The sequence below is a fragment of the Lactuca sativa genome, chromosome 8 (assembly GCF_002870075.4).
Source record: "Lactuca sativa cultivar Salinas chromosome 8, Lsat_Salinas_v11, whole genome shotgun sequence".
Classification (NCBI taxonomy): domain Eukaryota; kingdom Viridiplantae; phylum Streptophyta; class Magnoliopsida; order Asterales; family Asteraceae; genus Lactuca; species Lactuca sativa.
In genome coordinates, this window is record NC_056630.2 from 15,869,441 (window position 1) to 15,893,150 (window position 23,710).

The window sequence follows — 23,710 nt, forward strand, 5'->3', positions numbered from 1 at the left end:
CATCGCGCAGGATCTTGCGAATCCTCGCATCCAACTCGCTTGTGCTCGTCTGATTGATAACCTCCGACAGCACCGATCCACCCGGAACTCGCTCTCCAGCTCCCGATCCTGATCCGGATCCACTATCATCATGCCTCAAAATCTCCATACTGAAGACACCCTACCAATCTCAGACACTTCCCACAATCCTGGGATCCAACTCTCGCAACCCTACCCTAGAGACCATGGTTTCCCTGATACGCGTATGGGTCCTGTGCTTTCAGTAGTACGGGCCCATACTACCTTCCACACCTACCCATATTTGTATGAAGTACTACCACAATACCCAAGGGAACATGCATAACAACTATCAACCCTCACCATTAGAGGAACACTGAGAACATCCCATAAGGGACCCTAGGCTACAGGCATCACAAATCAGGCAACATTATCATGAATTCCTGAAGATCCCTAGCCTAACTCTATCATGCTGTGCTATCAAGCTCAAATAAACAAATATCGTGTATGGTATCTTGGGGTTACTTACTGGCTCCGGCTGATCGTACCTCCGCGTCCTCCTTTTACTAAATGTGAAAACCATTTTAAATTTCTCTTTTTAAAATCCTCCTCGATTTGAGACTGGAGTCACACGAATGTTTCCCCCAATTCACTCAAACCAAGGCTCTGATACCAACTTGTAACATCCAAAATTTCAAAACAATTAAAACTTTTCAAAATCACCCATTTTATTAACGTTGTTACAAAAAGGTTTTCAATACATTATTAAACAGAGTAATTTCCCAGGTTCATATCATAAAACACCAACGCGAGGAACGGTACGATCACGCCTTTGCCTTGCCACAGACTCTTGAGAACCTGAAACATAAAACCACAACTGTAAGCCCGAAAGCTTAGTGAGATACCCCCAGAATACCAACCACATATACGCCTTTCCAGGCCCTGACCTTCCGGTCCATGTGTCTCAGGGGACTTCCGTCCCTGCTGGGTAAACCTTCCGGTCCTACCCACGCCGACCTTCCGGTCCATCACACAATATAATCGCCTTCCGGCCCATAACATATTGCCTTCCGGCCCATAACATATATTGCCTTTCGGCCCATAAGCATAAAATGCATATACAACATAACGAATAATCATATAGCAGTTCATAGACAACAATCGATCAACAGATTACATATCATAGCATTACTCTAACAAGATACCGGTCTAGCCGGTCACTATCATAACATTACCCTATGAATCAGTCAACATACTAAATGCATACATACGCCTTTCCAGGACATGACCTTCCGGTCCACATAGCAAAGCCTTCCGGCCCATAACATGTAATGCCTTCCGGTCTATATCATAACAATGACAACTACCCGGATTTCCATCCGATAAAAAGGGTCGGCCTTGGTGCCATAAACCCTAGCGATATAGTGAGGATAACTCACCTCGAAACTGCCGACTGAACAGATAGCTCAAGCTGCTCCGATCACTGATACGATCTCCACCTCTGGACAGTCACCAATGCACTGAACTCAAACAATAAACAACAATTACCAAAATACCCCTGGAACCACTGGTCAATCCTTGGTCAAAGACAAGGTCAAAGTCAACCCCTGACTGACCCTACTCGCCGAGTCAACCCTATGACTCGCCGAGTCCCCATACTCAGAACTTCACTTAACCCGCGACCTAACACGCCGAGTCACCCCAAGACTCGCCGAGTTCAACGACTCTGAGTCCACTCGCCCTTGACTCACCGATTCCTTAAGATTCCCTTTCTACACGTCGAGTATCCCCTTTTTACTCGACGAGTTCCTCCTGGAAGAATCGCGGGGCCACCCCGACTCAACTCGCCGAGTCTGAAGAACAACTCGACGAGTCCCAGTTAATCTTCAAGCTACTCGTCGAGTCTGTTCATCGGACTCGGCGAGTCCATGCCATGCAACCGCTCAAACTGCTTTCTAATGGCAGAACTGCTCCGACCATTCATAGGCCTGGCCTTCCTAGACTGGTCCATCACATAAGGTCCTCATTTTGGTGCTCATGGTACACCCCAAGACTTATAATTTACATATTGACCTAAGGCATAAGGATTCCAATCCAAAACCTTCATCAATTTCCGAAATGCACAAGCATGGGACATTCTGGACCTCCAAAGGTCCTAATACAGGGTTACAATCGTTTGGGGGACTAGGGTAACATTCAATCTAGCCACAAAAGGGTTCCATATACCCATCAACATAGCAGAGTATAACTCGAATTCTTACCTGAATAATGTGCTCTCTGTGTCCCCACTCCTCAGAACGTGACTTCCTTTGTTGCTCCCTTAATCAAGCCTTCTCTTCCTTGCACAATAACTCTTCTAAAATCAACAATGGCCTTCAACCTTGTTCCAGACGCTCACAATCAATTTAGGGTTTCTCTCAGAAGGCTAGAGTGAACAATGACGGCCATAAAGTCCCTCATATACGTCCCAAACCTGAACGGTTAGGGTTTCGCTAAACAGCGTGGACTCGCCGAGTCCATATCCGGACTCGTCGAGTCCAGTCGCGAACCCGCGACCAGATCTGCGACCCCACTCGGCGAGTCTGAGCTCCAACTCGCTGAGTCCCCTCTTAAAACACCCCAAAATCATAATTATATCAATATCTGGAATTCCGGGCTGTTACAGTCTATGGTATCCAACCAACTCAGGTTTCTTTGTTCAAGCATTCTCAGATGCTAGCTTAGGGGGTTGTGGATTGGATCGTAAAAGCACTACTGGAGGATGCCAATTTCTTGATGGTAAATTGGTTAGCTGTAAATCAAAGAAACAAAATTGTGTTTCTCTCTCCACGACTGAAGCTGAATATATAGTCGCTGCATCATGCACATCTCAGGTCGTTTGGATTCAAAGTCAACTTAGGGACTGTGGGCTGAATATGAAGAAAATCCCACTATATTGCGACTCCGAAAGTGCAATTAGGATTTGTCATAACCCAATGCAACACTTAAAGACAAAGCACATAGCACTACGGTATCACTTCATCAAAGACCATGTGGAGGATGGTAAAGTAGAAATTCATGAAAATAAAACTCACGTCGTGAACTCTGTGACAGAAAAAATATACTATCTATGCAAGTGAAATGATATCAACGAAAATAAAACTAAAATAATAATAAAAAAAACTAACTAAAAACAAATAACGAATAATCAAATAAACTAAATTAATTGAAAGCCGTTCCCCGGCAACGACGCCAAAAACTTGATGTGCACAAAAGTACTCACTAATTTTAATATTTATATCCTAACAAACTTAACTAATTATGCACTTATAGGCAGTGTACCAAGTCAGATTACAGTATAGCTTGGGTAAGTCGGGTGTCGATCACAGGGAACGGTGTTACTAATTAATTTACTTACTATTAAATTAACCTAATTTTTAACAAGTTTAAAAGGGGTTTTATCTGATTTTACAAGATCAGATGAACTTAAATTCAAATTCAATATTTAAAAACACACACTCTTGTTTAGTTCGAATCCACTTCTCCCTTATGACTAGCTAATGATTACGGATTATTAAGCTGGTTTTTAGTTGTATTAGTAATTTAGTTCTATCTTACCAATAATTAACTAATTCATGTCAAACCATGTATGTTCACACATAATTAAACACAGAACTAATTATGAATGTAAATATGCTATGTAAGATTTGTTGTATAAATGCAATTATGGTCACAGTACACGTTCTCTAGCACAACTAAGCTTATTTATTCTAATTACTAACTAAGATTGGTCAATCCTAGCTCTAACAATTCAATGTTCACTAAATCATTAGGTAAACAGGTTCATGCAGTTTAATGGTCACTAAGCTACACAGAACATGCAATCAAGCAATTAGATAAACAAATAATAACATGCTAGGTTAAACAAATCAAACACAAGCAAATTTTTACCAACTAAACTTAATCCATAAGTATATAACTATTCATAAGTTCAAAGCTTCATCTAGCTAAACAAGAGTAGCTAGATTCAGCTGCTCATCATAGCAACTAAATCAACACAACTAAAACTAATGAAACACATGTTCTTATTTGACTAAAAATAAACCTTTACTTCTTTTGGTGTTGAAAACCCTCTTCCAGAACCTTTCTTTCGTTCTAAATCGTCTTCTGGAATTCCTTTCTTCTGCCAAAAGCTTCTTCTATTCGTAATTGTCAAGGATTTATATAGTTGCTGATATCCATAAATTCACGTCGTGAATAGTAAGCAATTCACGTCGTGAGTTGTAGATAACCGTGCCCGTCAAGGATTCCTTCACCCGCATACATATCTTCTAGAACCAATGATTCACGTCGTGAATCCTTTACGTCTCACGTCGTGAATAACCTTTTTCCAGATTTACTTCACTTTTAATCTTTTAATTCCCAAAGTTTCTTTCTTTAACACTTTCAGTCCCCTTTTCTTCAAAATGTCTTCTTTTTGGCTGTAAATAACATTTAAGCTCATAAGTACCATTATTCTAAACAAATTACCAACTTTTTAATAAAAATGTACTTAAATATTGCCTAAAAATAAGTATAAATATGGCAATATCAAAATACCCCACACTTAGGCTTTGCTTGCCCTCAAGCAAATTTAAATTTAATCCTTGATTACTAACATCACATGGAACAATCCAACTCTAGTTCAGCCATTATGCCAAGACCTCAATGCATACATTTGTGTCTAAAATTTTCCTAAAGTACCCCCCCCCCATATTTTAAATACTCACAATCTTCATAAATACTCGCCCACTTTTTCCGAACAATGCTCATTTTATGCAACCCTCCGAATCCATCCGCAAAAAACCTCCTAACCTCAAGGTATTTTTAGTTGAGCAACCTAAGCATACATAATCTAGAATTACAACTTTTTCGATACCACTATGGAGCTCTTTTGGAATTCTTCAATTCTTTGACATTTGATCTTTGATTTCTTTGAATTCACCACCTTATTTGATTTCTGGTATCTTCAACTTTTTGGATTTCTTTAGAATTTTGATCTTTTGATTTCATACTTAACTGCTCCGAAATTCTACTTTACTCGTAATTCTTTTTTTTTATATTACATGTACCTCACTTTTTTCACTCAAAACCTACATGCTTAAGCAGAGGCGCTCAACCTCAACCTTTATTGGTTAATGATAATAATTTTCCTGGATACATTTCAAGTTTAGGCTGCTAAACATATTGCATCCCTCAAACCAAGCGGGGTTATGTTTTTGTTCTATAATTTCACTAAAATAAGGGAGGCCACAAATGCACTATAACGTGTATTGGCTCAACTAAACATTTGAACTTTCATTGGATCATCCCACATAACACTAGCAATTATAGCTCTAATTAATATTACTAGATTCAATTATTAAAAATTTTCAAAATTTTCTAGCAATTTACTTCTTCTACCCCTACCCCACACTTCTTTCATACAATGCCCTCATTGTATGCATCAAATTTAAAGAAACTTAAAGAAAAGGGAGAAAAAGGAACACACTCCCCTGGGATAGTGGCGTGAAGATCTCCAAAAGTGTGGAAAACGTGCATCTTGAATATGGACTCCAAAAATAGAAACTTGGTTCTTGAACTCGCAAAATAAGGAGTGTACCGGCAAAACACGAAATCGAGCCTTCAATCGTCTTCAAATATGGTGTAAGTCTTCAAATATGGGAAAGCGTATGCCACATTGCATGGTGGTAAAAAAAAATGAGCCAAAATAATCTTGAATATATTGACAAGAAGAATAGCATTAACCCATAGAAGACTAAAATGTCAAGGGCCTTGAATCTTGTAAAAATCTAATATTCACGACGTGAGTGTGGAATAATTCACGACGTGAGATCGAAATTGAGCGTATTCTGAGAACCTCCTGATAACTGACTCACGACGTGAATAATAAATGTTCACGTCGTGAAAACTGGACAAGCAGAAAACATTTCCCAATTCTTCTTCTAATGTCTTAATGTATTAAGACTCTTCGAAAGTCATCAGTTTATGACTCTTTCGCTGACACTCCACTCTCTTAACTCACGCCACACTTATTTTGAAAATATGGGTCTCGACTCTCGGCATTAAACACTCCCGACTAAAAACGTACGCATTCATAACTCGCTATCCCTCCTAGTCGCTCCTTAGCAATTTCTGAGAAACAATCAACAACGAAGAATAAAAGTAACATAATATTCAAAGTAGTTCTTACAATTCCATAAAAACAAACTAAAAACAAACTAAAAACAAATCAAACAAAATAAATAACGATCAATCATCCTCCTCATTATCATGCGCTCCACTGGTACCAGCTCCATCACCTCCACGACCACCATACTCCGACCATCGTGGGAAAATCGGGTAATGATACCCTAAATGAGGCGGCTGCTCCACCCCAAGATGTCGAACAACATTCTCCATCGTGCCGCCTATCCAATTCACACTCAACGATAACTGGTCAAAGTAACCAGCCATATCACCCCCAAAAGGCGCACCAACCATGGAAGCAGGTGGGTGTATCGGCTGCCCGCAGTCTCCTCTTCCTCTCACGTTCCTGCGCCTCGGTCTAGGTTCTGGCGCAGGTGGATCGGCTGGCTGATCATCCTCATCATCACCCTCAACATCTGATGGAACTATGCCCCAATGCGAACCAAAATTTCTAACCACCCGCATAGTCTCCAAATATCCCATACCAAAGTCATGCTCGTCCACACACGTCATGGATCTAGTAATATCGGGAACAAGCCAAACGAGTAACAAAATGCCCCCCGCAAATAGGGCTCCCAGGGCGCGAACTCGCGGCAGACCCGGCCAGAAAACAGGCTAGAAAATACGGGATGTTGCAACAGACACCAGGCTGTAAGATGCACCATAAGAAAAATAAGTCCTGCTTAGTCACTTTATCTCCATGCCTCTTATGGTTGATGGAAAAGGTGATGAACCGGTGGAGTAAACGATGGATCGGGGACCGAATACTGCTCTCGGGAGATACTCCGGAATTAAACATCCCGGAGGCAATGTTATGCCAAAAAGAATACCCCGTGACACCCTCCGCATATCCTCTAGTAGCCCCACTCAAAAACATGCCAAACTTGGGAGTCATAGCCTCCTGTCTATCATACAATCCTACTCTCCAAGCAAACTCAATCAGGCTGCACTCCCGGTACTCACCCCCCAATCGAAATACCAACGCCTGTGGCCAATGTGGATCTTGGACCGTTTCCTGAAATGTCACCGTTGCGAAAAACTCGACACACAATTCCTTGTAGACCCGCTCTTGCACCCGGAACAAATTTTGCCAACCAGAACAGGTGAACGAATACCCATCTCTAATGAATATCTTTGTCAAGAACGGGCCCACCCGGTCTACGAGCCCTACTTTCCCTCGATCTTGTCCAATTGACTGTTGGAGCAACTTCAATTTCCCTGTTGTAAAGCCACCCCAATCTGTTGTTCCAACGGGTCAAAACATCACGGGCCGTTGTTGCGGGAAAATTGTAAAACGAGTGCAAACCCGCAACCCCAGCTGGAACCTCTCTTCTTGGAGCCATTCCTGCAAAAACACGGAAAAGAAACAGCCAGAACAAATATCCACAAATTAAACATAGATGAATGTGAATTCTGTTCAGCCCCAGAATTCACGTCGTGAATCATGTAAGATTCACGTCGTGAGTTCGTAATCCCAGAAGGCAGAATCTTAACAATCGGGGAAAATCCAATCAAAATATCCTTGGGTTTTACTCTTATACCACTTCCAAACACTTAGCATGAACATTTCAAGGTTATTTACGAACTGTAAAGAATTAATTTTGTCATTTAACAAACCCTAACCCTAAGTTCCTCTACTAGAACCAAAAATTAAACTTAATAATCAATAATTGGTACCTTTGTTGGAAGTATTACGTAAGCACAAGGGTGATTAGTAGAATTGTCGGCTAAAATCGCAGCAATGGGGACCAAGAGGGACCAATTTCTGTTTCCACTTCATGAACAATAAACAAATGAAAGGGTTTACTGGTTTCCAGGGACTTATCATGTGGTCCCGTACCTTTAAACATTCACGTCGTGAATTCTATACGATTCACGTCGTGAATAGTGTCTGGACTTAAATTTAGGCCATGTACTCACGGACTGATCTTGGGCTTGCTAGTCTAATGGGTTAAGCCATATCATGGATTATGTGTCCGGTTCATTCACAATTCACGTCGTGAACGGCTAATTATTCGCGTCGTGAATAAAGTCTGAAAAAAAAATCAATTGTGACTAAGTTCTCAATTATTACTACTTCCATTTTAAGGTCCCAACATTTTGTTCTAATAGAGTTGGATGACTTGATCTAAGTTTTTATTTTAAAACTAAAATGCAAAAAGAAAGAAAAAAAATTTCAAACCAAACTCGGGTTGCCTCCCGAGAAGCGCTTCTTTTTCTTGGAGTCTTGAGCTGGACTCCGTGCCTCCTACGTTGAGTCTTCGGAAGAGTCCTCCACCAAGATCTTTTGTTTCTTGAACCGCCTCTTGTAAGCTTGAACTCGCCTTTTATATGACTTCTTTGAATTCTCTTTTTTAGCTTTTCCCTCTTCTTCAAGCTTGCGTTTTGTGCCCTTGGGTTCCTCCTTGCACTTTATGTCACTCTCCTCCTCTTTCACCACCGGCCTTGTTACTCTGGAAGTGACCTCCTCTTCATCACTTGTTATTTCCTCATCCTCTTTGCTTACCCAAGAAGGCGGACTCTTGTAAACTATGACTTCAATCAAATATGGAACAGATGCCCTTGGTTTTGTCCTTTTGACTTGATGAACTGCCTTTATCTCTTCTTCCATAAGCTTTTCCAGTTCTTCTAGCTCATTCTTTTCATTAATTGTGAAAACCTCTTCTTTATCTTCTTGAAAGTCATCTTTTATCCCAAAGACTTCTTGTTCATCTCCAACCCTCAAAGTTAGCTTAGACTCGTGGATATCAACAAGAGCTCTAGCAGTGTTAAGCAATGGCCGACCAAGGATAATTGGAACATCGTGATCTTCTTTCATGTCTAAGACTACAAAGTCTATTGGAAAAACAAATTTTCCAATTTTCACCAAAATATCCTCCACGATGCCGCGGGGTTGTGTCACCGAATGATTCGCCATGTGAATCTTCATTCTTGTAGCCTTCATCTTCGGAATCTCTAATTTTTGATAAAATGAAAAAGGCATCAAATTAATGCTAGCCCCATAATCGGCTAAAGCATTAACCTTCAATTTATTACCAAACTCACACGGTAGAGTGAGGCGTCCAGGATCCCCCATCTTTTCTGGTGTTTCTCCTAACACAACTTTTGAAGTTTGTTCACTTAGAATCACTGTAGACTGCTTCTTTAATTGCCTTCGAGTGTCTATCAAGTCTTGCAGTAATTTTTTATGCTCGGGATTTTTGGATAGGGACTCGACAAAGGGAGTATTAATCGGGATCCCCTTCACATGCTTGACAAACTCTCTATGCTCTCTCTCCGGTGGACTAAGGGTAGCTTGGGAAGGAAAAGGCAAATGCAGCTGATAAACCAAACTAACTGCATAATTTTTCTGTTCATGATGGGCCCACGTCGTGAACATATAAGGTTCACGTCGTAAATTCTAGAACTCAGCAGCTTCATGATTTTCGAGCTTGATCTTCTTCATCTTTTGATCGGGCTTCCGTGGTTCTTCTTCCAATGCTTCCAGGAACTCCGAGATGGCTTCTTCTTCGATGTTTATGGCCATTACATGAGATTGGTTCTTTACTTCGGGATTCTTCGGGGATAACTTCTCATGAACTAGAGTGGCTAGTTGACCAAATTGAACTTCAAGGTTATGGATGGAGGCGTGCTGATTCTTTATCAAAGTTTGTTGTTCCATAATAGCAGAATCAGTGGCATCGTGTCGCTTTTCCGATGCTTCCATAAATTTCATTAAAATGGTCTCTAGGTCGGGTTTCTTCTCGGCTGGTGGCTGCTCCTTTTGATAGAGGTTTCGACCTGTCTGCCTATACTTCTCTTCTTTTTGCTTCTTATACTCCTCATATGGCAGCCACTCCTTCTTCGGTTTCCTCCAGTCCTCATCAAATTTATCCCCACTAGAGTAGCATACTTGAACCTTTCTGTTCCCATAATCATCTACATTGCAGTCCTTTGTCAAGTGTGGACTACTGCATCTCTCGCAACCTACTCTTATGGCATGTACCGACTGGTCCATCTGTGTTATCCTGCGGTCCATATTATTTAACATGGCCATGAACGTTGCTATTTCTTCAGTTTGGGACCCTCCTCCGCCTTTGATTCCTTCTTGCCTCGGGTTGTGGTATTCGCGAGAATGCTTCGCGAATTCTTCAATTAGCTCCTTGACCTCCCTTGGATTTTTCTTTGTCAAAGGTCCTTGAGAATCAAGGAGTTGTCTTGTCATCACGTTGACCCCATTATAAAAGATTGACATCTCTTGCTGCACATTTAGATCATGCTGAGGGCAATTTCTGAGTAAGCCCTTGTACCGCTCCCATGCTTCATATAGGGACTCCCCTGGCTGTTGCTCAAAGTTGGCCATTGCCTTCTTGAGTTTGGCTATCTTGGATGGCGGGCAAAACTGGTCCAGGAATTTCTCACGCATTTGAGCCCAAGTGGTGATTGTACCCGGTGGGAGTGCTTTTAACCACTCCTTAGCAGCTCCTTTGAAAGTGATGGGAAGCATCCTAAGCAAGACTGTGATAGAAAAAATATACTATCTATGCAAGTGAAATGATATCAACGAAAATAAAACTAAAATAATAATAAAAAAAACTAACTAAAAACAAATAACGAATAATCAAATAAACTAAATTAATTGAAAGCCGTTCCCCGGCAACGGCGCCAAAAACTTGATGTGCACAAAAGTACTCACTAATTTTAATATTTATATCCTAACAAACTTAACTAATTATGCACTTATAGGCAGTGTACCAAGTCAGATTACAGTATAGCTTGGGTAAGTCGGGTGTCGATCACAGGGAACGGTGTTACTAATTAATTTACTTACTATTAAATTAACCTAATTTTTAACAAGTTTAAAAGGGGTTTTATCTGATTTTACAAGATCAGATGAACTTAAATTCAAATTCAATATTTAAAAACACACACTCTTGTTTAGTTCGAATCCACTTCTCCCTTATGACTAGCTAATGATTACGGATTATTAAGCTGGTTTTTAGTTGTATTAGTAATTTAGTTCTATCTTACCAATAATTAACTAATTCATGTCAAACCATGTATGTTCACACATAATTAAACACAGAACTAATTATGAATGTAAATATGCTATGTAAGATTTGTTGTATAAACGCAATTATGGTCACAGTACACGTTCTCTAGCACAACTAAGCTTATTTATTCTAATTACTAACTAAGATTGGTCAATCCTAGCTCTAACAATTCAATGTTCACTAAATCATTAGGTAAACAGGTTCATGCAGTTTAATGGTCACTAAGCTACACAGAACATGCAATCAAGCAATTAGATAAACAAATAATAACATGCTAGGTTAAACAAATCAAACACAAGCAATTTTTACCAACTAAACTTAATCCATAAGTATATAACTATTCATAAGTTCAAAGTTTCATCTAGCTAAACAAGAGTAGCTAGATTCAGCTGCTCATCATAGCAACTAAATCAACACAACTAAAACTAATGAAACACATGTTCTTATTTGACTAAAAATAAACCTTTACTTCTTTTGGTGTTGAAAACCCTCTTCCAGAACCTTTCTTTCGTTCTAAATCGTCTTCTGGAATTCCTTTCTTCTGCCAAAAGCTTCTTCTATTCGTAATTGTCAAGGATTTATATAGTTGCTGATATCCATAAATTCACGTCGTGAATAGTAAGCAATTCACGTCGTGAGTTGTAGATAACCGTGCCCGTCAAGGATTCCTTCACCCGCATACATATCTTCTAGAACCAACGATTCACGTCGTGAATCCTTTACGTCTCACGTCGTGAATAACCTTTTTCCAGATTTACTTCACTTTTAATCTTTTAATTCCCAAAGTTTCTTTCTTTAACACTTTCAGTCCCCTTTTCTTCAAAATGTCTTCTTTTTGGCTGTAAATAACATTTAAGCTCATAAGTACCATTATTCTAAACAAATTACCAACTTTTTAATAAAAATGTACTTAAATATTGCCTAAAAATAAGTATAAATATGGCAATATCAACATGCAATCGCAGGTGCGCCGTTTTTTATGCTGGACTTATAAATTGACCCTGATAGCATTCCTGTAACCTAAGTTGGCGATTCCAGAGGTACCAGACGACGAAAATACGATTTTGGAGTTGTTTCTTCTCTGATTTCATCAATTTTTGAAGATCTGAAGACTGTGGATCATCTCCTTCAAATAGATCACTAAGATTAGTTGTTTAAGGACTTTCATAGCCTTAAACACATACATCATAACATACAAGTATAGACAAGCAAAATATACCAATATTTCACAAGACCCTTGACTTGTATCCTCCCCCAAAATAGTGAAAACTAAAAAATGGGGGTATAAAGCTCACCTTGGGTAGAAGAAAGTGTGGCTAAAGAGATGAGATGAATATTGGAGCCTAGAACACTTGAAGTGTTGGATTAATCCCCTGGAGATTCTGATACCCTAATATTATTAAGACATGAAGTTATGTGTGATTAAGAAGAATTTAACAATTAACATGTGAAGCATCAAGCTGGGCACAAATTACTTACAAGAATTTAGAAGAGATTTTTGAGGAATGGCTTCTGGAGCTTTTCTTGAGTTATTGAGAGAGTTCACGGAGGATTCCTAGAAATGAAATGAGTTTCGGTGAAATGAGGAATGGGGTTTATGCTCCTTGTATGGGAATAAGAATTTGATGGGATGTTTACTTGGATTACTGTTGGGTAATGCCTTATTACTAAGGGTTAATGCATGTTTTACTGGGATTTGTATGGGGAAATGGCGAAAGACAACTATAAATATCTTGGAAATCAAGAGAGTTCACGATCTAAATGGGTTTAGAAAATGGTTTACACTCCAAGGGGGGTCTCTTAAGGGGTTTACGACCAAATGGTGGTCCCTTAAGGTGTTTACGTTAAACCCTTATTCCTTAAGGGTGTTCACGGTCCTTCCTTTGATGTTTATGGTGGTTCACGGTCAAAAATAGATGGCTTAGGGTGGTTCATGGTCAAGACTAGATGGCTTAGGGTGGTTCACGGTCAAGGGTGGCCCATTAGGTGATGTTCACGGCCAACTATAGCCCAAGAAGTAGGGTTAACGGCCTTAGGTACTTTCTAGGGATATGTTCATGGTCCAGAATGTATATGAACTCTAATATATTGGTTTCATGTTGATGTTTTCCCTATTTTGACATAACTTAAATCTCTTATTTGTTTGTATTTCTCATTAGAGTTTAGGGCAATATAATTCCCAAAATTTACATTACACTTATCATAATAGTAATGTAGTTATAACTATTACATATACGAGACTCCTTTGGCTTGGTTTTGGGCTTGAAACTTCTAGTTGTGACAAATCTAGTCCCGACTAAGAAGGTTGCCGAAACACCTCATGAGATCTGGACATGGAAACCTCCCTCGTTGGCAAATATCAAGGTTTGGGGTTGCGAGGCTTTCATAAGATGAGAGACTCACGACAAGCACAAACCTCGTAGTGAGCAGTGTATTTTCATCAGCAATCTGCAAAAGTCCTTTGGATATCTCTTCTATAGACCGAGTGACAATGTTGTCTTCGTTGCGAGGAAAGGGGTTTTCCGAGAGCGAGAACTCATATGCCAAGAGGCAGTGGGAGGCAAATTGATCCTGAAGAGCTTCAAGAATCAAGCGATGAAGGAACCTGTAACACTGGCGCTCAACCCAAGGAGGAAACTCCTGTTGAACCGATTGACGAGTCCTTACCTCTTAGACATTCCAGTAGAGTTAGTCTTCCACCCATATTATATGGATTCCATATAACTGATGAGGGTGATACGTTTATTAGTGATAGTACACTGATAAATTTGGATGAACCGAACAACTACAAGGAATCCATGGCCGGCCCGGAGTCTGAAAAATGGAAAGAGGCTATGGACAGCGAGATTTAGTCCATGTATGACAATCAAGTTTGGAGTTTGGTTGACAATGTATCGGGTCGTAAGACGGTCGGGTGCAAATGGATCTTCAAGAAGAAGACCGATATGGATGGGAAAGTACACACATATAAGGCACGATTCGTTGCGAAGGGATTTACTCAAACTCCCAGAGTTTACTATGATGAGACCTTCTCACCAATTGCGAAGATTAAAACTATAAGGGTTATGCTAGCCATAGCTACGTTTCATGATTATAAAATATGGTAGATGGATGTCAAAACCGCTTTCCTTAACGGGAAGTTGGCTGAGGATGTTTACATGAGTCAGCCAAAGGGTTTTTTTCAATGTAGAGCACCCTAATAGAGTGTGTAAGCGTGAGAAATCCATTTATGGATTGAAACAAGCGTCTCGCAGATGGAATCTTTTTTTCGATGAGAAAGTCAAAGAATTTGGCTTTTCGAGAAGCGAGGATGAGTCCTGTGTATATGTCAAAACTAGTGGGAGTATAGTTAGCTTTCTCATTTTGTATGTGGACAACATACTGCTCATAGGAAACGACGTCCCAACCTTGCATGAGGTTAAATCCTGGCTTGGGAAGTGCTTCGCTATGAAGGAACTCAGAGAAGCTGCTTATATTATTGGGATAAGGATTTTGAGAAATATGAGTAAAAGAATAATATGACTTAGTCAAAGTACTTACTTAGACAAAGTGTTAAAACGTTTTAGTGTGGAGAATTCCAAGAAACGGGAGTTACCAATCCAAAGCAATACCCAGTTAAGTAAGACTCAAAGCCCGAATACCCATGTCGAGATAGCAGAGATTAGCAGAGTACCTTATGCTTCCGCAGTTGGCTTAATCATGTATGCTATGACATGTACTCGCCATGATGTGGCCTTTTCTTTGAGCATGGTCAGCAGATACCAAGGGAAGCATAGTAGAGCACATTGGACCGCATTGAAGAATATTCTTAAGTACCTTCAGAAGACTAAGGAATGGTTTCTTATCCTCTGTGGGAGTGATGACTTGAAAGTGCAAGGGTATAGTGACGCTAGTTTTCAGAATGACCGGGATAATTTCCGCTTGCATTCGGGCTGGGTCTTTACCCTGAATGGAGGAGTAGTAACTTGGAAAACTTCCAAGCAGGAGACTATAATTGATTCAACGTGCGAATCAGAATAGCAGCGAGCGAAGCATCAAAGGAGGCAATATGGCTAAAGAACTTCATTGGAGACCTTGGAGTTGTATTGGCCATAAAGGAGCCTATGGAGATTTTCTGCGATAACGAAGGTGCGGTTGTAACATCCTGTATATTAAATAAATAAATAGATAAGGGTTATTATGAATAATAATCCTAAAGTAAATAATATTTAGCAGGGTGTTGGTGTTGGGGAGCCAATTGATATAATTTTAGAAGTTGGTAAATTATTGAGACTTAATTTGAAGAGATTTGTAAGGCTCAAGGGTTGAATGGTAAGTTTTGGGCCTAAAATGAAAGGAAATTATAGAATCAAGGGCTATATGGTAACTTATGGTCCAGTTTTGAAAAGATCTTGTGGGGAGGGGCTAAAGTTGTAAAAATGATCAAATGTTTGAATGAAGGCACGGGATTGGGCGGTGTCTCTCCTTCTCGTTGGAGCATATGAACCCTAAACCTAATCTTCATCAGCCGCCTACATCGAGCTCTCTTGGTCGCCGCCACCTGCTGTGTCACCCGCCATTCACTGCCGTGTTGTTGAAGAACTGCCACCACAATCCGCTGCCAGTGACGCCGAGATCAGTCGAGAGTTACGCCAATAGAAAGGAGGCGTTGGGTCGTCATGTATGGGTCGTGAGTCACCGGAAACCCACAATTAGTTCACCTATAACCCATCCTTGCTTCTTCTTCTCTCTCTCTCTCTCGTTCTTCTGTGAGTGTGAAGCCGGAGTCATCGCTGCCACCTAAGACGTGGCTGAATGTGCCACTGTTTCATTTTCCGGCGACACCTGACGCCAAGTGGAGGCTGATGGTGCTTATGTTGATTGTAATTTCTATTTTCAGTATTTTGTGGTGTGGATTGTGTGCATTTTTGGCCGAGAACCCATTGCCACCACCTCACGGTGGTGGCTGCCACCCGTTGTCATTTTCTGCCACCATTGGCTGCCACCAGCCACCGCAGGAGGTGGCTGTGGGTGTGTGTTTATTATGTGTGAAGTGGTATGTGTGATTTTTGGGCGAAAACCACCACCACCATTGGAAATGGTGGCTGCCGCCGCCCGCCGCCATGAGTCGCCACCGATCACCACCGCCCGAGGTGGCGGTGGGTGGTGCCTGATCTAGTGGAACCCTAATGGGCCTAAACAATTAATCTTGGACTGGGCTTCTTTATGATTGGGCTAGAAACCCTAATTATGCTTTAGAAAACCCTAATTTTGAGTTTGTTAGTTTGGATTTTTATCGGGACCCGCGGTTAGACTGTTCGATTGATACTGTGAATTAGGTCCGACTTCATTGTGTGAATGGCCTAGTGGAGTGATGGACTTAATGCTTTAAGTCCTTAATGGGTTAAGTGAGAAACACTTAACCCTAATCGTCATTTTATGTGAAAACCCTAATTTTGCTTGGGCCTTGAGTTGGGCCTTTCTATTGGGTTTGGGTGATTGGGCTATTGATGGGCCATCCAAGAGCAATCATGTGGACTGGAATATTTAAATGGGCTTTAGGGTAAGGCCCATATGAGGGTTGGGCCCAATTTGGAAAATTGGGCCAAAGTTGGGCCATTAATGGACTTTTTTGGATCCATTTGGTGTTGGGCCTTGGTGTTATTTATGGACCGAGTTGGTGGACAATATTTAGACCTAATATGTGAAGGTTTGGTCTTAGATCCTAATGGGGTTAATTGTGGGTTTGACACAGTGTTAGAGACCGGAGTACAACAACAACATTTATAGGATCTGTTCGCGAGCCGAGATGAGTCTTCTAACTATACTTGCATGAGCAGTAGTCACTATGCGATCGGAGGGTCTTATTTGTTATATTGAGACATGTGATGATATGCATTTTGTGATTTATGCTTATGTTGTGTTGTTTAGTATTGACATGGGACCAGAGGGTCCAGTCAGAGTAGTATGTTATGGACCGGAGGGTCTTAGTACATTATTGACCGAAGGGTCTTGGTACTTTATTGACCAGAGGGTCTTAATTGGTATATTGTGATACCTATTATCATGCATGATGTCTTTGTGACCTATGCTATTATAGTAATATGTGTATATGTTGATCCTATGTGCTTATACTGAGATATGTGATATCTTGCATTTTGTTTTGTGATTTATGTCTAATATTATCTTGTACCAGAGGGTTCCACTGAGACACATTGATCGGAGGGTTGTATTGAGCTAGCCTCGAGTAGCTAATGTGATGTGTGTGGTATTTTGGGGAACTCACTAAGCTTCGTGATTACCGTGTTACGTGTTATGTGTTTTAGGTACTTCTCAGGATCACAGGAAGGCGCTGCTTGATTGTATACACGAGATGGAGTTATGTTCCAAGGATCCTGGACTTTATTCAAACAATTAAGAACATATGTTTTAATAATTTGACATTTTGGGGATTTTGTGATATGTGTTGATGTGACTTATATGAATTTAAAATGAAAATTTTGTATGAAAATTTACGGTGTTACAAGTTGGTATCAGAACTTTGGTTTGAGGGATTCAGATGTGCTCTCGGTTATATCTGAACTCAAACTAAGGATTTGCGAAAAAATTTCTAAAAGGAAATGATTTTTTTTCTAAAACGAGTAAGAGTCTTAAAGAGAAAACGAGATGGAGCAGTGTATACAATCAGCCAGAGTCTGAATGGTGATTTCCCAAAATACCATTATTTGTTTGTATTATGAGATATTAGAGCTGCATGCTAGATGATAGGATATGTATTTCAAAAATTAGGGCTAGAGTTGCATGATTCATGATGCTTTAGCCTAGGGGATGCTATTGATTGATATTATCTGCTATTTTCCCTGTTTGTACTGAGTAGAACCACCTAGCATGAATCTTTTAGAGAGAGCCTTGAGTCGAGGAGTAAGCTAGAAGAGATACCCAGACGAGCATTTGAGGAATCTACTGAGAGAGTAGTTAGAGATCTACTAGAGTAAGGACTGCCTGAGTTCGGTGATGCCTTTGTGTCATGAAAAGAGCGACTGGAGTGGTATGCTAGAGTGGTTTCATGTGTTGGTTACTTGATGCCCAAATGCTTCTTGCTTTGTGCTTTGTGGAACTTTGGTATGATGTGAGTCAGCTACTAAGTGAATATGGCAATATTCATGAGGTAGATGGTTGGCATCACGAGGAGTTCTTCAGCAGCTGATGGCAGAGAAGTGTGAGATCCTAGGGAGTAATTCTAGTCTGAGGAGTATGTTGTTTAGAGGTAAGTATTCGCTAGAGAGCGAACATGTGTAATGGGAATGGTGATCGAGAAGGTTGAGCGGCTACTTAATAATCTGGGACAATCCTTGTGAGAAGTATGGGTAGATGTGGCAAGTAGTATTGGCCCGTACTACTGAAAGCAGAGGACCCATACTCGAAACAGGGAGAATTCTGGAGGTTCTAAGTAGTAGGATGAGGAGAAATAACATGGTTCGGGTACCATGCTTCGTAGCAGAGTGTGCTTTCGCCTTTATCAACTATCCGGTTGTGATTACTAAGACTGGGAGTGGGTATAGGAGATTGTGCGACCAGAGGGACATGTCGGTTAAGCTTAAATGGGGTATGCCCTGGGTGAGAAAATTTGAGTTTAGATCTCGAGGGTTTTGACTGGTAAGGTACCAGTTGGAGTCGCAAGACTCAAATAGGGGGTGAAGATAATGCATCGTGGAGGATTGCAGTCCGAGTTGAGTGGTCGGGCGATGGCCTGTGATGTCAAGGTTTTATATTGAGGATCATATTGTTCCTGCTTCCCATTTTGAGAGGATGGGTGAGCGAGCTTCTGATGTCAGAGATTAGAGGAAGACCCCGTGGGGCACCAGGTAGTTACGATATTGGTATCAAGAGTATTTTCATTGTATGAGAGCATTGGGTTGCATTCTTATGTCGGGATGAATTCATCAGGGGGGACTGTGACCAACAAGGGCTACAGTATGCCTTGTTTGAGTTCGGTAAGTCGTATACTAGCAACTGTTTCAGGAAAACGAGAGGAGTATATCGAGATGATGGTTTTCGTGGCTATGCAGCGGATCGACTGTGAGAGTGAGTCTCCCGTGCTATGTCGATTCTTGCAGTGGGTGATTATTGAGGATTAAGAGAATGAAGTGTGTGATAGTCCATTATATCCAGAAAAGGAGGAAATACTATTCTAGGACCGTCAAAATAATTGCAGGTACAATCGAACGAGGTTCTGGGTGACTGGAGGTAGCCACATTGGGAGGATTCCAAGGTTTTCATATGGGGTACGGGGGTACTTGGAGTTATTAGGTCATTTTCTGGAAAGTCATCAAGTGCTACGTGGTACGTCCCCTGAGTCAGGAATGACACATCTGGAGAGCCAGTCTGTAGTGTGGTTGTTTGGGTATGACATTGGGTGATGGTTCGAACCCTAAGTGGGGGAGAACTGGGTATTCTGTTGAGAGGATCAACAATATGTTCAAATTGCAGTTAGAAGATTTAGTTATGGGGATCTACGGTACGTACATATGAGACTTGGGTTTATTGGTGGCCGAGGCAAGGTGCAGAGCGGGATGATGCATATTGTACATGTTCAGGAAAGAACGAGTGTATCCACGACGAGTAGCCATGAGTCATAGATCTTATTGTGGTCAGGAACTCTTCGGGGTTGCAATGGTTGAGTTCGATGCGTTTGGTTTGTTGAGGTCCAATTTCAATTGTTGGGATTTGCCACTTCAGTGTATAGATTGTTATCTATACTTCGGGAGGTGCAACAATTGACTTGTCAATTAGTTTCAGGGTCGGCATGAGTAGCTTTGCATGGGTTTTGATCAGTAAGAGAATGGGGTTTCAGATGGTCGTCAACATATTCCCAGTCATTGACGATTCCTCCGAGTTTCAATTTTAAGTGGAGTATTTCGAGGTTATGAGTCGTGTGAGAGGAAGATCAGTGGTTGAGGTAAGCGAGCGTGAGATTTTGTGATGATGTATTGAGGTATCTGAGTATGATGCCGTGAGAGGAAGATCAGTGGTTGAGGTAAGCAAGCGTGAACTTCTGTGATGGTGTATCGGGGTATCCGACTGTGATTCCCTAAGTTGTGGGATTACTTTGAGACTCGAGTCTATGAGATGGCAAGTGGAGTACCTAATGACTATTTTTACAGTGGGAACCCATCAACTAATTTTCATTGGACGGGGATTGTTCAAGAATGTGAATTGTGTCAAGGTAAAGTGTTTTGTAGCGGCGATTGTTGTTAGGGGTAGTGATGTTTAATCCGGGTGGGTGTGTGCACATGTCCATGATGGATCGCAGAGCATGAGTTTAGCGAACGCAATATGGTGATGGCTTAATGATGAGTTAGTGGAAAGGTAAGAGAGTGGGCGGATCCAGGTGGGAGTAATCACTTTATATTCTCAGGGAAAAACCATGGGGAGAGCCCATGGTGAGTGAGTGAGTGATGTAAGTCTGCGGGGAGCCGTAGCATTCACGAGTCAGTGTGAGAGTGTCGCAAGTCTGTGGGGAGCCGTAACATGCATTAGCCAGTAATAGAGTGTTATAACACTGCGGGCAGTCGTGGTGTTCAATAGTCAGGGCATGACGCAGAGGAGTTCTCAAGCTTAGGTAGCCTTGACGACTGAGTCTTTAGGAACCTGGTGGCTGGGCCAGGGGCAAGACTGAGGTCTCCATGATCGTCGGGACCCGTTATATCTCGAATTGGGGAGAGGTTATCACAATTCGAAGGAAATTGGAGAAGTAATGTATGCGTAGATTCTCGGATCATGAGTCGTGAGTTGAGTATCAAATTGGAGATGAGTGGTTCCAATTCCGCTATTGAACTGGATTCTCGAGTTCGAGTTTGGTCCTATCTGTGTTAAGGATAGGGGAGTTGAGATTTCGGATTCCTGATGGATTTATTTTGAGTGGTTAAGGTTTCCATATGATGTTCTAAGACCTGGGAGGGTCGGTTCGTTTGGTTTGAGAATGATCGTAGCACGCATGGAATTAGCGAGTGTTAGACGATAGAGGTTGAAAATGATGTGTGACTACAGATCGGTTGTAATATATCTTGGAGCAAGAGAACCTGGTGGTTGCATGTACATGTGGTTGGTTGAGATAACTATGTTCGATTGAACGACTGGGGTTATGATCGGGCTTGTGGCCATGTCGTTCAAGTTGTCGGGCATGTAAGGGATGGTGAGGAAAGATTTTGAGGACGAAATCTAAATTAAGTGGGGAGAGTTGTAACAACCCGTATATTAAATAAATAAATAGATAAGGGTTATTATGAATAATACTCCTAAAGTAAATAATGTTTAGCGGGGTCTTGGTGTTGGGGAGCCAATTGATACAGTTTTAGAAGTTGGTAAATTCTTGAGACTTAATTTGAAGAGATTTGTAAGGCTCAGGGGCTGAATTGTAAGTTTTGGACCTAAAATGAAAGGAAATTATATAATCAAGGGCTATATGGTAACTTATAGTCCGGTTTTGAAAAGATCTTGTGGGGGAGGGGCTAATGTTGTAAAAAAGATCAAATGTTTTAATGAAGGCATGAGATTGGGCGGTGACTCCTTGTCCTTCTTGTTGGAGCATATAAACCCTAAACCAAATCTTCATCGGTCACCTCCATCGAGCTCTCTTGGTCTCCGCCACCTGCTGTGTCACCCGCCATTCGCAACCGTGTTATTGAAGAACCACCACCACAACCCGCTTCCAGCGACGCCGAGATCAGTCGGGAGTTACGCCAATCAGAAGGAGGCACTAGGTCGTCGTGTGTGGGTCGTGAGTCACCAGAAACCCACGGTTAATTCACCTGTAACCCATCCTTGCTCCTTCTCTCTCTCGTTCTTCTGTGAGTGTGAAGTCGGAGTCATCGTTGCCACCTAAAAGGTGGCTGAATGTGCCACTGTTGCATTTTCTGGTGACACCTGACGCCAAGTGGAGGCTGATGGTGCTTATGTTGATTGTAATGGTTGTTTTCGGTATTTTGTGGTGTGGATTGTGTGCATTTGTGGCTGAGAACCCACTGCCACCACTGTGAGGTGGTGGCTGCCACCCGTTGTCATTTTCTGCCACCATTGGCTGCCACCATCCACCGTACATAGGATTGTTCTTATGCATAAAACCCATCAGAGAACCCAACAGATGCCCTTACGAAGGGACTGAGTAGGGTTAAGCACTTGCAGCACGCTAAGAGCATTGGGCTGAGGGACGATATTAGTTTTAGTGATTAGATAGCCCTAGAAACTTGTAATAGATAAATTGTAATTGACATTTTGATGATTGAATAAAGTTATATTATTTATAAGTAATGTTACTGTCTTATGTCAATTATTTACTATTGTTTCACTTTGCATGTTTTGACTTCCTAAATAATAAGATTATTTAAACTATCCACAGTCGACCATACATTGGAAGTATGTATGAAAGAAGATTGTCATGAATTGTCTTGTAGATTGTCTAAGTGTGTAGACATAGCAAAAGTTTGCTACAACGTTCATGAGTACTTATGAAATATGATTTGAGTATTGGATTAAACCAACACTCACATGAATCACTTCATGGAATTTAATCACGAGTGATTGTAAGATGATAATATCATATAGTCTTTAAACCTAGATATATGAGTTGGTGTTTACGATTCGGTTGTGCATTGATAATGCGTAAACGCATCAGTAACTTGATGTTATAAAACGCATTGTTGTATACAATTTGATAAGTAAATAGTACAAGCATATAAGTCGAAGTTTATATGTTCCTTTTATCCTACGAGGCTAAAAGCGATATCTTGGGCCCCTCGATGATTTGGTTTGACTTATGTGTCGGGCCCGGTCAGGATGTTGTGAAAAAAGCAGAAAAGTGCAAAAATGTTATGCAGGGGAAAAATGGGAACTGTGTTAATATTTCTTCCATTTTTCCTGTGGTGAAGATAGTAGCATCTCCTGCTACTGTTCCAGATGGCCAAAAAGTTCTTGCTCTAGATCAGGTTCAAGAATCGCAAATGTCTAGGTCCCCAACACTTTCCCCTATAGACGAGTCGTTGGCAGAAGGACTGGTGGCTCCTGTTCTCGCCCTATCAACTCCTGCTGCAATTTTACCATCATCTTCTGTTGCAGTTTCATATTCTGCGGTTCCAGTTTTTTCTACTAGGTCGGTTGGTTTTTCGGGCGGGTTTGGTCATATGGAGGGTGTTCAGCTGTCTCAAGATTCAAATTCGCTCACTCATCCTCTTGGTTTTTCAAAAAAAATCATTGGTGATGATAATATTTCAAATGGATCAGTGAATATAAATTCTTTGTACATGGAAGCTGAAAAAACATTGGAATTGGGGGAAAATATTGGTTTTAATATGGATGGGTGTTACTCTCATGTTAAAAATGTTATTGAAGGAGAGGTTTTTAATAAAACATAACCATGAATTGTTTATCTATTAGAGATAATAGGGGTCGAAAACGACTTTTTGACAAAAAATTATTTAGAATAAATAATCTTAACC

General features: G+C 41.0%; 1 non-coding gene across 1 annotated transcript; it reads left to right on the forward strand.

Moving 5' to 3' along the window:
• The first annotated feature begins 10,454 nt into the window (after nucleotides 1–10,454).
• On the forward strand, nucleotides 10,455–10,561 carry LOC111921520 (small nucleolar RNA R71). The gene has a single exon (XR_002860195.2). It is a non-coding gene; the product is annotated as a small nucleolar RNA R71 (small nucleolar RNA).
• Nucleotides 10,562–23,710: the final 13,149 nt, after the last annotated feature.